Source organism: Falco cherrug, chromosome 9 (assembly GCF_023634085.1).
Source record: "Falco cherrug isolate bFalChe1 chromosome 9, bFalChe1.pri, whole genome shotgun sequence".
In the NCBI taxonomy this organism is placed as follows: domain Eukaryota; kingdom Metazoa; phylum Chordata; class Aves; order Falconiformes; family Falconidae; genus Falco; species Falco cherrug.
This window is the reverse complement of record NC_073705.1, coordinates 56,796,451-56,810,619: the sequence shown is the minus strand read 5'-3', so window position 1 is coordinate 56,810,619 and position 14,169 is coordinate 56,796,451. Positions and strand designations below refer to the sequence as shown.

The window sequence follows — 14,169 nt, the reverse complement described above, 5'->3', positions numbered from 1 at the left end:
CCGTGTATGGATAGTTACCTGTTTGCATCACACACATACATATCTAAATCCCATCCATTGATTTTTCATAAGTTTTACACAGTTTGTGGGTTTTTTAAAATGCAAAACATAGCTGGGTGTCAATTAGGTGAACAGTTAATGTTCTATAGTAAAACAGAAATGATTAATAGAATTTCAGTACTGGAAGACATAATTGCAGCTAAATCTCAACATGTGTATTTTAAAGCATGCCACCCATTTAATTTTTACATCTCTTATAGTAAATTGCAGAAAGTGAAATAATTAATTAGAAACAGTGGCTATTATGTAGGAAGCTAATTTTTCCTTTTCCTCAGATGCTCCATAACATTTAAAGTACAAAAATCCACTGGAGTTATTGCAGTCATATTACAATGGTACACCTATCCAAATTCTCAGTTAAACTGGAGCAACTCAGAATAATTCCACTGATTTGTGGAGGATTATTAGAGAGGAATGCATTTCAGACTTAATTCTGTCAGCTTAATATTGTGTCATTCCATTATTTTGATCACAAACAAACTGTTTGAGTAATGCCATCTATTTTTCCAAGGAATTCATGCCTGTATAATTAACTACAATCAACTGTAACACAGATGGCATCCTGTGATCCAAAAGCACTTTATGGAGACATTTTAAGCATGTTATTAACATCCCTAAATAACTATTTAACACTAACTCTCCAACCCTCTTCTGCATGAACATGCAACACAGCTGGATTTGAGAGTGGAAAAGGGAGTATTTAATGCAACACTGTTATAAAAGAGTTTCAGTTCTTGGATTTATTCAATTTATAAAGAGCTTGAAAATAACAGACTACTGTAGTAACAAAAACACTGCATTTTACATTACAGAATTAAGACTAATTTCCAGAATGACTCATGCTCATTAAACTCAGCTTTGAGGAACCAGGCAGTGTGGAAAGACACTGATGGGAGGAAGAAACTTTCTTTAGGCTGACCACATTTATCCCCCAAAAATATTTCTATTTGACAGTTTGTTTTATTTCTCAGTAGATGTGTGCCCCGTTCTCAACTAAGATGAAAATTTACCTCCAACAGCAACAGACAAGAATTTGAATGGAAATTTAAAATCTCCTAAATGAAAACAGTTGCAAGTTGTTAGATGCCCCTCAAGCTCTAATGAAAAGCTGCTCCTTCAGCCTGAAAAAACCCCTGAGGGTCAGGTTATGTCAAATCTGTTTATTCATTACTAAATACACTTGTTTAAATAACTTTCTCCTGACAGTCACTGAGACTCCCCTCCCTAATTTCACCCCATCTCTGCCCATTTATTTAATAGAGAGCACGTCCCTTGGCCCATAGAAAGAAAGCAAAACTATGATCAAACTAACAGATTTGTTGGAGATTTATTGTGATGATGCTTTAGGGGGGTGGGCTGCAGTACTCACCGAAGGTGACAGCGCTGGGGTTTAACACCATTCCTCTCCCACAAACATCTGCTTAATGAGGGCAGTCCTGCCAGGAGCTGGAGGTCCAAATTCTCATGGAATCAAGCGTAATTCTCCAGCATGATCTCAGATGGGAAGATGGTCCCTGGGAAAGACCAAAAGCGCTTTAGATAAATTCCAGTGAAAGGGAGCTCTTTTGCATTACAGTAACCAAAGAAAAAACATTCTCCTTTTCACACCATGCAGGCTTCTGGCAAGAACACTGCTAGAGAAGATAAAGATGAGAGAGAGACCCAGTTCAGAGATGACAAACGAGTTCAGAAAAGAGAAGCTGTTCAAATCTCGCATTACCATCACTTAAGATTTAGTGCTCAGCCTCACACAATGGGATTTCTTAACATTTGAAGTGGGCAGCATTAAGTGAATACTCTGTGTGAGAACTGGAACTAGGGTGGGACAACCATAATAAATGTAACAGCTACTTATATGTATTGTCAAACAATTAGCTGGAATTATTTTAGGTACACAGATTTCTACCACATGATAACATCGTAGCATGCGGAAGGGAAATAAAAAAACGGTTCTGGAAATTATTCTGTGCTCTGGGGGTTATTAATTCAGCCTTATATTCCTTCCTGAAGGAAGCTGGCAATTCAATATATCAGAGCTCTACAGGATTCAGTGAAAGCAATGCTTTTTAATTATTGGTGCTTGTCCATGTACTTGTACAATCTCTTATAACAAATCGGGAGATGAGACAAGCATAAGATTTTATCTTAAGGAAAGAGCTACAGACACACACATCTAAGAGGTCTAAGTTATACACATGTACAAAAGACAAAACAAGAGTGTTACTACTGCCAGGTTTAGTTGAAAAGCCAAGGTTTTCACGAGTCAGAGCAGCAGTTCTAAGCTGGAGTAGCACGAACTTCAGCAACAGCAACTAATCACTGTTCCCCTGTAGAGCTGGGGCTTCCCATGGCCCTGCGGCAGCCACAGCTGGAGCATTTACTGAGTATTAAGTTATGCGAATAGCTTGGGTCACACTGGAAATAACCTTGGCATGGGACAGGCCAGGTGTCACCCCTGAAGTCAGGCAGAGGTTTGATGACAGCTAGAAACTGCTCCCAGCTAAGGGTCAGCAGCTCAACCCGACAAGGTTTCCCTCTACCGCACCTCTGCCTCTCACCTGTGCGTTCTGGGCAAATTCTATTAAAAATTACCAATGGAGACATGAAGAAAAAGAAACAAACCTTCATTTGTTTGTAAATCTTGCTCAGGAGCTCAGAACATGTATGTAGCTGATACACCTGGCTACAAAACAACAGATTTTTTTTTTTGTTCTCCCTCCTGCCCCATCAGAAAAGCTACTATTTTTAATTGTTTTAATTTTTATTATTATTTTTTATCTATTAATATAAATTTTTTATTTATTTATTTATTTACCACTAGTACTCTAAGGGACACCAGACCACTGTTTAATACAAACTGCTGCATATCTAATTATTTTGAACGTTTTCACAGATTTCACGATTCACTCAATAATCAGCATGTCAGCAGTGTCTTCACAGCTAAAAAACATCACGAAGAAACAAGAAATCAAAATACCCAGCTCACTGATATTGCACATTTTAAGTTAAGCAGTGAATAAAATACCTGTTAAGAGAAAATACAGAAATATTTAGCAAGAAGAAAAGGATTTAAAAAAAAAAAAAAAAAAAAAAAAAATCGCTAGCCAACTTCATACCAGGGCTCCAATAAAATTTCAGAATGAATGCATCTCTGCAAGGAACAGGGACACTAGGAAAGAATGATGCAAGCTGGGAACAGCCATAGCCCCTTGCAGCCTCCCCCACGGCCCGCTGAAACCAGGCTCTTCCCCCCTGTCCTGCTGGGTTACAAATGGGGCGCTGGAGCAAGCTCACCTCGGTCTGCAGGAAACTTTCTGTAACGGTTCAGTCATTGATACACTCGGAAGTCAAAAATAAGTGCCTAAAAGCCACTTCTCCAGAGCTTCAATTTCAAAGCAAAATATTCTCTCTTTTGTCCATTCAGAGATGGACCAAACTCTTGGTGGTGTAAAAGGATGGAGAGGAGGAGGTGTCAGCGAGGGGCTGGCCAGGCGAGGCAAGAGGTGGCCTTGCCCGGAGGGTGGGCAGCGCCTGGGAACACCTGCTGGTCCTCCTTTGTCCCTGGGTCCCCTTGTGCCACTGGGAGGCACAGGAATGAGACAGGTGGTTCAGGGTAAATGCTAGAGAACAAACAAGCTATTATTTAGCCTCAGAGCCAGAAACAGGATGATTTACTGAAGCCAGCCTTACCAAGGTTGCTCATTTTTCCTAGGAATCTCTTCCAGTTTCCAAGGCCAGAGGGATGACACCCCTGAGCCGCACATAGACACAAGTCACAGGGGCCTCCCCTTGCCCCCTCACCCCCAGGACAAGAGCAGTGGAGATGTCAGGATAAAACAGGAAGGTAGTCAGGGAAAACAAGGACAGAAGAGTTGGTCAAGTGCTTTGAAGTTTTAAGTATAATATTTAGTTCTTATAATAGCAAGATTAGTTTGTTTTTCCAGATGACTGTGAGAAATATTGCCACCTTGAAAAAATTTTATATGTGAAAGCAAAATCATATTTATCCATGGTTGTACCAAATACAAGCAAATTAACCTCCTTTCCCCCACCCCCCACCCCCCTCTCATTTGCTTCTGGTACATATAGGGTCCATTCTGATTCACCACTTTTCAGTAAATAGGCTGTCAGCTTGGAGAGCTGCACTCAGATGTGTGCGAATCACAGCCTGACCCAGGCACTGAGGTCCATAGGGATGGACCCTGTTGACACTTGTGCTGTGAAGTCATGAACCATGCAGCCTAAAACCCATAGTAAGTATTGAAGCAGTCAGCATTTACATAGGAAGGGAGAAATACTACAGTTTTACCTGGCTAAGTACATATTTCCAACTAGGAAAAAAGGAAAAGATCCTTTTTAAAAAAGATTTTAAAACAAGAACAGTCCAGCCCCTGGAAAATGACTGAATAAAACCCAAAAAGCAAAACACCCTCCCAGATAATTGAACAGAAATGCTAGCGAACCTTGCAGTAACAAAGCCCATGTTTCTCAAAGGAGAGGCAAAGCAACAAGTAGGAAGGAAAACACTGAAGGCACATAGGAAAGCAAGCACTGCAGAGTGAGAAACTCTGCTGTGACATGGAACAAACCCTCTTGTCTGTGAGGCCAATAATCGAGTCACTGCCACGCTGAGGATACGCAGATGCAGTGATGTTTCACTGCTGCTGACCTTGTCAAGGTGATTTCTGTTAGTAGGTGGCTGTGCATTAACCAGATGTACGTAGCTGAGAGTTTTTAAGCCATAATCTGATTTTTTAAAGCTGATTTGATTTGAGATGCTGCATCAACCATTCTAGTCAATTCACTTGGCATGCAGATACCCATTTCTCTGTAGTTTCACAGAACAGATTGGTAAGAGGGTTTAAGACTTCCCTGCACTATGGCAAAACCAGACCCATTCTGAAATATTTCAGGCTTTTAAGGGAAATAAAAGGGTAAGGTTTGTTTCAACCTGATATTTGAAGTCAAAGGATCCATTCCTCTGGGAAAATCTTGTTTTCAATACAAGAGTTCTATAACCTTTTTTAAGCAAGACTAACAACCAGAAGGCAGGCTGCCTTCCATGGAAAACCTCATTCAGTCCGTGTATGTGATTATATTCAAGACAGAATTCCACTTACCAACAAGCATAACATAAATTGACCCTCCTAACACTACACTAAACGTAATAAGCATTACATTGAATATGAGGACAAGTGGATAGTGTTTTGAACTGTAAAAATAATCAGAACGAGCAACTCGGGAAGCGGACCATCCAAACTCTGTCTGTGTGTGTATGTGATAAAGTTAATAAAAGTTACACCGTGTTACAGAACCTCCTGCTACCAGGACCAAGAATGATAAACATACACAGAGGATTAAATCTCCAATGGCACCATGTGGCCTCTACCTGCCTAGAAAAGACACCCAGGGACCAATATACAAATCCTTAAAAAACCCTGCAAAACCCCCTACCACAACAGCAACTGCATAACTGCTGTCGTAAGAATTTCACATGACTTGACTAAAACTGAACAGCAGCTTTGAAAGCTTCCTGATCTTTGCTGCTCACCAGCTGTGAGATTGAAAGACAAGGTGCTCCTGGGTAGCACACTGGCACCAATATTAGCTTGAAGTTCAGGTCAGTTTGCTGGTTCTGCTAATGGATAAAACTGGGGCAACCTCAGGATACATAAATGTAAAAATAGAAAGGTAAAAGGGGGAGCCTCTGCAGCTGCTTCTGCTCATGCTCTCTGTTGAGTTGCTAGAATTTACTTGCTGGCATTCACTTCTGTGGCCAAGCCACGCATTCCTGAATGGCATCTCCCAGCAGCAGTGCCTGCTCATGTCTTACCTTGGGAGAACCTCCTCCCATGCAGACGTCACCCTCTCCAAAACTTGTTCAGATGACTGAAAACTGCTAGCTTTGTTTTCCGCTATGTAGAAGAACCAGGGAAACATCCTCACAAATATTTCTGTTTACAGATGGGAAAAGGCTCTAGAGGAGCTCTTTCCTAGCTATTTCTTTAGTGTGGCATCTGGGTAATCTGGGATTGGAATTTAGGATTTTCCAATCTTTTAGCCTTCTGCACTTACTCCTTCAGAGGAAGTTCCTTCTCACATGGGTTGCACTGTACTTATCTTTAGCTAAAAGGATGTGATGTGTCCATCTGGCTTCTGACTTTCTAGCTGATCATTGCTCTTAACAGTGGGGAGCAGCCAGCACTGGCAGTGGAGACAGTGGATCCTCCTGGGAGAGGCCAGACAGGGTGCCTGAGGGCACAAGAAGTGCTGCCTGCTGGGGTCTGTGTCCCTGCCCACTGCTGCCATCACAGCCAGGCAAGTTCTCCAGCGGCAGTGAGGGTGGAACTACACATCTGCAAAGCTCCGGGAGACTGGAGATGGGCAACATTATGCATAGCAATAGCTGTGGCTGCTCTGCTCCAGGGTAACCTGGATTTGTTAATGTTTTAACAAAAAATATATAAGAACCGTGCAAATACATATGAATCATTAAAGCCATGAGAGAAGTCCATGCCCAAGCAGCCATGCTGATGCTCCTGTGACTGCCTGCACAGATAGCTACTTGCCAGCAGGCAAAGGGTTTCAGAACCAGAAACGTGAGCTGCATTGGGGCTAGGAGGCATGACCTCCAGGAAACCTTGCCAGTAAATGCTAGTAAAGGATGTGAGAATGTAAACGTGAATCTCAATTTCACAGTCTACACTGAAGGACTGGACACATGTAATTAACTGCTTAAGAAGATTTAGTAACGTGATTTGTAAGAAACTCTAGTCATGGATGGAGGATAGAAACAAAGGAGGAATTACTACTGAAATAAGGAGACACAGCTGTGAGCTCCAAAGACCAGAGCTAGGGCTGGCAGTGTTTGATATTCTGCTGGTGACCTGTGGGGGGAAAAAAAAAATAAAAAATAGTAAAGCACGGGATATAAAAATCTGCTGATAATAGAGGATTATTTAGGTCAATCAAGATGAGAGATGAATATAAAGGAAGAAAAAGGAAGGAAAAATAAAACAATAAACTAAAACTAGAAAATTAGGTAACTAAGCAACATGAAATTCAATATGGGAAAGTACAAGATAATCTATATTTAAAAATACAATTTGACACATCCTGCACGTAGAGATTTAGAAGGAAAGATCAAGTCATCACTAAGGACATCTGTTGTGTATGCAGCTAGGTAAATAAGATATTAGATTATAACAGCAGGAGGTGGGAAATAAGATGAAAAGTATTATAATGTTGCAGAAAGAAGTGGTAAGTACTCATTATTGAACTCGTATTCATCTAAAAGGAACATAATAGGTAATGAAAGAATTGGGATCGGTGATGTTTTTGAAAAGACATTAAACAAGCAGTTATAAAATGACTGATACTGTGTAGGCGAAAAGGACGTTTCATTTACTTTTTCACACTAATGCAAGAACAAGAAGCCACCCTACGGGGCTTTGGCAGGAGGTGATAGTTCTACGATTTTTTTCCAGTGGAAAGATGAATCTTCTATTTTGTATCGCACACCACAAACCCTGGCAGCAGTCCCCCCTTGTTCTGCTGCTCCTGGGGTCAATGGGGGAGAAAAACGCTGCCGCTCAGAGTCACAAGGTGCAGGGTGGCAGCAGCAGAACTGGCAGCATCCAGCCTCAACCTCTCACAGCTCTTACAAAAGGTACAACAGCAACTCTGCTAGTAGTCTCCTTGGGTTTAGTTTCAGTAAACTAAAGCAGCAGCGCAACAAGTTTAGCTGCCAATGCCTCCCAAGTATTGTCAAAAGCAGAATCATATTGCTCCAAAACCCTTGCTTTGAGTATACTTTGCATAAATGTGTTCTAAACAACAATACAAAGCATTCCCTGGGCTGGCATGGAGTTAGCAATGGGGCCTCTGCTGCACTAATCAGGTAACATCTGCAACACAAACTCTGAGGTGACCTGCCAGAAAGAGCAAAGCAACCTGTGGAAGAGACAACTGTTTTAATTTGCAGGTATAGTATCTACATCAGCCCTAGAAGGCTAAGGTAAAGCATTAGGAGATCCTTACTTCTCCTGTCTGTTCCAGCTTTTATGTACTCTGACTGTGGAAGGATGCTAGAAGAAATAAAAGATCATTAAAATTATATAGCCTGTCTTGTATTGCACAGGGTTTGGTGGTGGTCGTGTGGTGTTTGTTCGGTTTTTTTTTTTTTTAATTATTTAAGAGGCTTACAGTAAAAATGACTGCAGTTTCACTTACTTTTCAGCCACATAACTAGTAAAATCAAGCTTCATTTCTCAAAGTTCGCTATCGTTTCTACACAGTTCTGGACATAAAATTAGAGTTCCACATTGCTTCACTTCTTTAAAGCATTATCCGTACATAACTGAGAGTTCTCCAGAAAATAACTCTGAACACAAAATCCACCAAGGTGCTCCATCCGCAGCCTTCCCCACTATTTCAACCAGGATTATGATTTTGCTCTTAGTTGTGCTTGTCACCCATCACGGATGAAGCACGACCACTCCCCATTCAGCTCCTGTGTGCACGGATGGATGATTGCCCCTCTGACCCAAGCTGACTCTGTCTGTCGAGCCTTTGCAGGGTAATATTCTGTTTTATTATGGTCTATAAATAGGACGGTGGAGCCTCACAGTCTGACACGGCACAATGAGGAGGACGGTGAGATTGTCCTCATTTCTGGTAATGCCTCACCTTAAGCCCAGCTCACTTCAAGTGCACATAAGAGAGCCAGCATGTCTCTACATCTGTTTATAAACTTGTATTCAATTAAATCAGCCAACAGTAAAAACATCTTACATCATCTTCGTGTTGACCAGCAGCACAGGAGCATCCCAGCTGCAGCTGGGTTGGATCCATTGCTTTTCTGGCCTCCAACCAGCACCAACATCACCTCAGAGTTCCCCGTCCAGATTCAAACAAGCATCAACACTCAGTATAGCATTTCAAAATGGTTGTACTAAAATCTCAGTGTTGGATCCAAGTATAAGCTGGATGCACATTTCACTTTTGGGCCACGGAACTCCATGATGGAGGGGAGAATGTAAATATGAACACAGTTTATGTGTATTTTAAGCCCATTTTGTTTTGACAGGCTGACAGAAAGGAGCACTGTGTGCACGCGATCAGGCTCAGTTTACCTCAACGTTACCCTGAATCAGGGTACAATTAGGAAAGAATTAAAATATTTAGATGGTCATAAAAAACACATACACTATGTCCAAAACCATATTTTTCCCTTGACAACTGTTTGCTACTGCACTGTAATTAATATCATGATCCTGTTCCTACTGAAGTCAAATTTTCCCCCCTCAGTGGGCACAATAAAAGAAATAACGTTGTATTACGTACACAACAGCCCCACGGATCGGCAAGGAGAGCACACCCCCATGACACAGACCCTGCCAGACTGTGCAGACCCATCCACCCGAGCTCCACGTGCCCTTCCCAAAACATTGTTCTCAGCTGCTCTGGTGGTGGGCAGCTTCAGCTCTGCCTTTGCTGAAATTGATCAGCTGTTTAAAAAAAACAACAAACAAACACCAAAGAACCAAAACCAAACAACAAAACACCACCACTCCCCCCCCCCCCAAAAAAAAACCAAACCAAAACAAAACCCACCAACCTAGGAAATGCATTTTAGCAGCAAAATATACCAAAAATAAAAATCTGTCTTCAATAAACTTTCAGAGAAGGTTGTGGTTCCCAGTACAAAGCAGTGTGCAACCTCCACCCCACACTGCAGCACCACATTCCCATTTAGATTTGGATTTCCTTGCTCAAACTGTATCAGGCAGGGTGAGGCCAGTTGTTAGGACTGAAATAAGGTGGTTTGGCCCTTCTATTTAATGAGAATATTTGCCCTTCTGAGTTACTTTTTTTTTTTTTAATTATTCCCATATTGAAATCACAGTTTCTTCTTTTATCCTGCTTTGTGTAAGAGCCAGTGGAACAGGACAGATGTTCTGGTAAAACAGCCTGGGAGTGGACCTGCCTAGGCAAGGAGGAGAGGAGAAGGAGCCCAGGGGCTCAGGAATGAGGAGAAGCAGCAGCAGTAGCAGGGCAGCACCAACTCAGCAGCAGGGAGCAGGCACAAGCCAGGGGATGCTGATGGGCAGGTGCAGGAGATGCACTGCGTCCCACCGAGATCGATTTGGGAGGCCAGGCAGAAACCTAGTTGGGGAATACAAGTGCAGCTGACAGGACAAAACTGCAGGTTATGCAGAAGAAAGAGTAGAGGTGCAGGTTTCCGTGGTGCAGCAGCCACAGCAAAGTTTGCTTTTCCAAACACTTGCTCTGGACCTGGATGGGTTACAGCCGCCTGGCTGCTCTTCTGCCTGCAGAACACAGGAGCCCAGCGTGTCTCTGCCCGCTGCTCTGCCGATGCACAAACAAGATGGCAACTCCTGCTCCTGCCCTTGGGGACGTCAGCTCATGCTACAGCATCCTGCATAGCGGATAGGAAGTTTGAGCTGGGCTGATCGCCCGTGCAGCAGCAAAATCATAGCCCCTAAAGATACTGTTGAGCTTTGTGTCTACTTTGTAAAAACCTATTAAAAAGTACATGGAAAAGATATATTCGGTTGTAGCATCTGAAGTTTAATATTTGCGTTTGAAATGTTATACGAATCTGCAATTTACAAGTGACCACAAATTATGTGTCCACATATATATTTGAATTAATGGCCAAAGAGTATTTTTCTGTCTAGATAGTACATATCTTAGCAGCCTTTCAACAAAACCAAAATTACTTTCAAATGTCAAGTGGTACATTTCAATGATGATCAGTGAATGTTCCTGTGTCCCTGTACTACCTGCAGCTTCTCTGTTGTAAGGAAACCTAGTTGGCTTTCCTTTAAGAATTGTACCTCCTCTACATATAAACTTGCTCTCTGGATTTGACATCCAAGTCCGTAGACTTAAGAAGATGAAAAAGGTTTAGAACAATCTTTGCACGTGCATCTGAACCACCGAAACGTAGCATAGAAGCAAGTATAAATAAAGCTGCTACAACTCCAGCAAATAAACAGTACAAAGCCTAGAAAAGCACCAGGCCTTAGCTACAGAAGAATTTACAAAGGCGAGGAACACAGAGTAGAAGTCATTAGCTGCTTTACTGCAAGGTATATGTATAAGCAGCAGAGGAAGCAACGCACCTGGCTACCTACTACCTCACCATGCAATCTGCAAGAAGAAAACAAACAGAATTTCCCTTTCCATCATGAAGAACACTTTCCAGATGTGCTGGCCACTTCCTTCCCAACAGAGCCACTCTGCATGATGCTGCCCCTCCTGTTCCCCACACCGGCAGGTATTGGCTTCCCTGACTTGTGCTATCACCCATGTTAGGGGACACAGGAAGGTGCAGCGCTGCATCCAGACCAAGTCCCTACCAGTGCAGTGACAGCCACAGCCCATTGCTGGATGCAGGACTCCACCTGCAGAGAGGGAAAGGGCCAGCACCGTGATTCGTCCAGCATTTGCCTTAGAAGAGCCACACAACCCCACACCCTGCAATACAGGAATGTAACTACACTTTTACAGACTGAATTAAACTTACAATATACTTTAATGAGATTTAAAAATCAATTCAGGCAATAAATGCACTTGAAAAGGATTCTGGACAGCCTTTCCTCACCTCTGCTTCAACTCCAGCAGCGCAGCATCTCCCTGCTTGCCACAGCTCCAGCTCCGAGGGGGCTGTGACTCAGCAAAGGGAGCAGCTTTTTATTTTTCAGATGGAACTTACCAAACCGTGCCAGCATTACGGGGAGGATCTGCTTCCTGGATCCGATTCTCTGCCAGGCTCTCCTGAGGTATTTCCACTGAACCCTCCCCATCTGGTTTCGTTATGACAACAGGAAACAGTTTCTTTGGGGGGGAAAAAAAAAAAATCAGATGCAAGCCTGCACAGGAATAAGGCTGACTGAGAAAGAAAAAATTCCCAACCTCTGTCTACACTGTATTTAAAAGAAAATGTGGCGTCTTATTATTAGCCTAGGAGTCATACTGCTCCCAGTCAGCCATCCTCAGAGCTGCAAGCACCTGCGACGTGACTGAGGCTTGGCGGCAGAACAGCCTCCTGCCCGAGAAGCTCCTGGACAGGCTGGCAGAGGTGGGGAGTGCCCAGGAACGAGGAGCTGCCCCCGTTCCTGCCCTGTCACCCCTGCTTGCTGGGAGCATCCCTCTGGCCCTTCCACAGACACAGATCAGCAATCCCCTTATACCCTGGGGCTGGGGCACCCAGCAGGGCAGCAGGGTGCATGAGGAAAGAGCTCTTCACCCCAGCCACAGCCCCTGCTTGTGGGCAGGGCCTCTCTCTGCTCTGCACCACCAAAGCCACAGAGAACTGTAAGTGGAAATGTCTGCACAGGATTTCAGGCGAGCTGTGCAGCCTGAGCATACTACGCAAGGCGGCCGTACCTTGGTGGTGCTGCAGGTACAGGGTGGACTGTCCCGACCATGCAACCTGCCACTCCCACTGTTAAGAAACTGAACTCCAACAGCTCAGGAACAGAAAAGCTAATCAACATGTGAACATCCCTGAACTCAATCTCTTACACTAACCTAAGCAGCCTAGCCTGTCATTAGACAACACACGGCAAGAGGTATTCAGGGATGGTGAACTGTCTCCAGAAACACTGAACATCCACAACTCCAGGCCAGCTCCAGTGCCAGCCATTCACCAGGTCTGAAACACAAACCCAATAACCATCCGCCTCATACCTGTTTTCCTCTCCCTCTATGGACTCTGCCAAGAGGATGCTGCTGTATGGGGTGCACAGGGCTCTGCTGAGCCCCATGAACCCATGGCAGGTCCTGGGCAGGATTTGGGGAGCTCCCAGTGCCACTGTATTGATTCTACAAGATTATTTTCCTTATCCAAGGTGTCCCAGTTTCCCCTTACAACAGATAATAGAGAACTGACTTTTTTTTCCCTCCCAGGGTTATTTTAAATTTTTTTTTTTTTTACTATCGAACTTTAAAACAAAGATAAGAAAGATGTCACTGCCACAATAAACTATTTACTAACAATTCCCAAAAGCAAGCTCAAGGGAGAAAGCAAAGACTTCAGGTCAGCTGTGTTCAGCTCTGGGTGCTGCAGGCAGGGGGTCACCACCAGGTTTCATCAAGGATGCTCGGTACAATGAGATTGGGAAGTGCTCACGGGGCAGCCCCAGCCTGGATTCCACTGCTGCCTGGGGGGACCCTCCCTCTGTCCACTCCCTGAAACCTGGGCCTTGGCATTTAAAACCATGAGTAAGCCATTTGTAAAAATTGTTCAGATGCATGATTAGCCTGTTACTGTGGGGAATGAAAGCTGAAAGTTTACCTCCAGAAGTATCTAACCAAGAATTTTTTGAGTTCAGCCTGTGACAATTTAGCAAACATGTGCCTTAATTTCAGAAAATCTTTCCCTTCGATTTTTCAGTTAGAAGCAAAATGCAGATGTCATTGACATACAAGGATTTTTTTTGTTTTTCTTCTGCTGCTAGCACAACTGAATCCCAATCACACCCTGCAAATCTTGATGGATTTCATAGTCCTCAGGGTTACAAAACTTTTGACCATCAGGCTTTTGATGTACAGAGTATCCAACACAAGCCAAAAATTGGTGCAGAAAAGATACGTATACAATTTTTATGTCTCTCTGCAGCCATAAATCTGTTTAAATCATGAAAATATTAGAAATCATCATCCATAGTTTGACAGGTGTTTACCAGTGAGTGCTTCAAATATTTCTTCTAATAAATGGCCTTTATTCTGTACATACCATCCATAGTTGAGGGATGTGGGATAAAAAGCAGCAACGAAGAAAACTTCCCAACCCTTCTGATACCTGTGGATTTGCAAAAACCTCCTGCTGCTGCCCTAGGACCAGGCCCTGCCCACCACTGGGAGTATTTCCAAAGTTGGCACTTTCTGCCCATGACCCACATCAGCACTGTGACAGACCAGTGCCACTGGGCATGAAGATGGAAAGGTGGGCAGCAGGAAGCTGTTGAGAAGCATCCGTCCACACCAGCACACTATCACAATACAGGGAACACCAAAAGCCATGAAGAGCTGCACCGCCACCAGTCTCGTACTTAGAAGGATCATTACACCTATAGA

At 43.3% G+C, this 14,169-nt stretch overlaps 1 protein-coding gene across 19 annotated transcripts in view; it reads right to left on the bottom strand.

The window, feature by feature from the left end:
• JAKMIP3 (Janus kinase and microtubule interacting protein 3) overlaps positions 1 to 14,169 on the bottom strand; it is an 89,621-nt gene that overhangs the window by 62,711 nt on the left and 12,741 nt on the right. For all 19 annotated transcript variants that reach the window (XM_055721196.1, XM_055721182.1, XM_055721188.1 and 16 more), the window contains exon 2: positions 1,430 to 1,574. The gene's annotated coding sequence lies outside the window, so the exon portion shown is untranslated. The remainder of the gene's footprint in view (positions 1 to 1,429; positions 1,575 to 14,169) is intronic.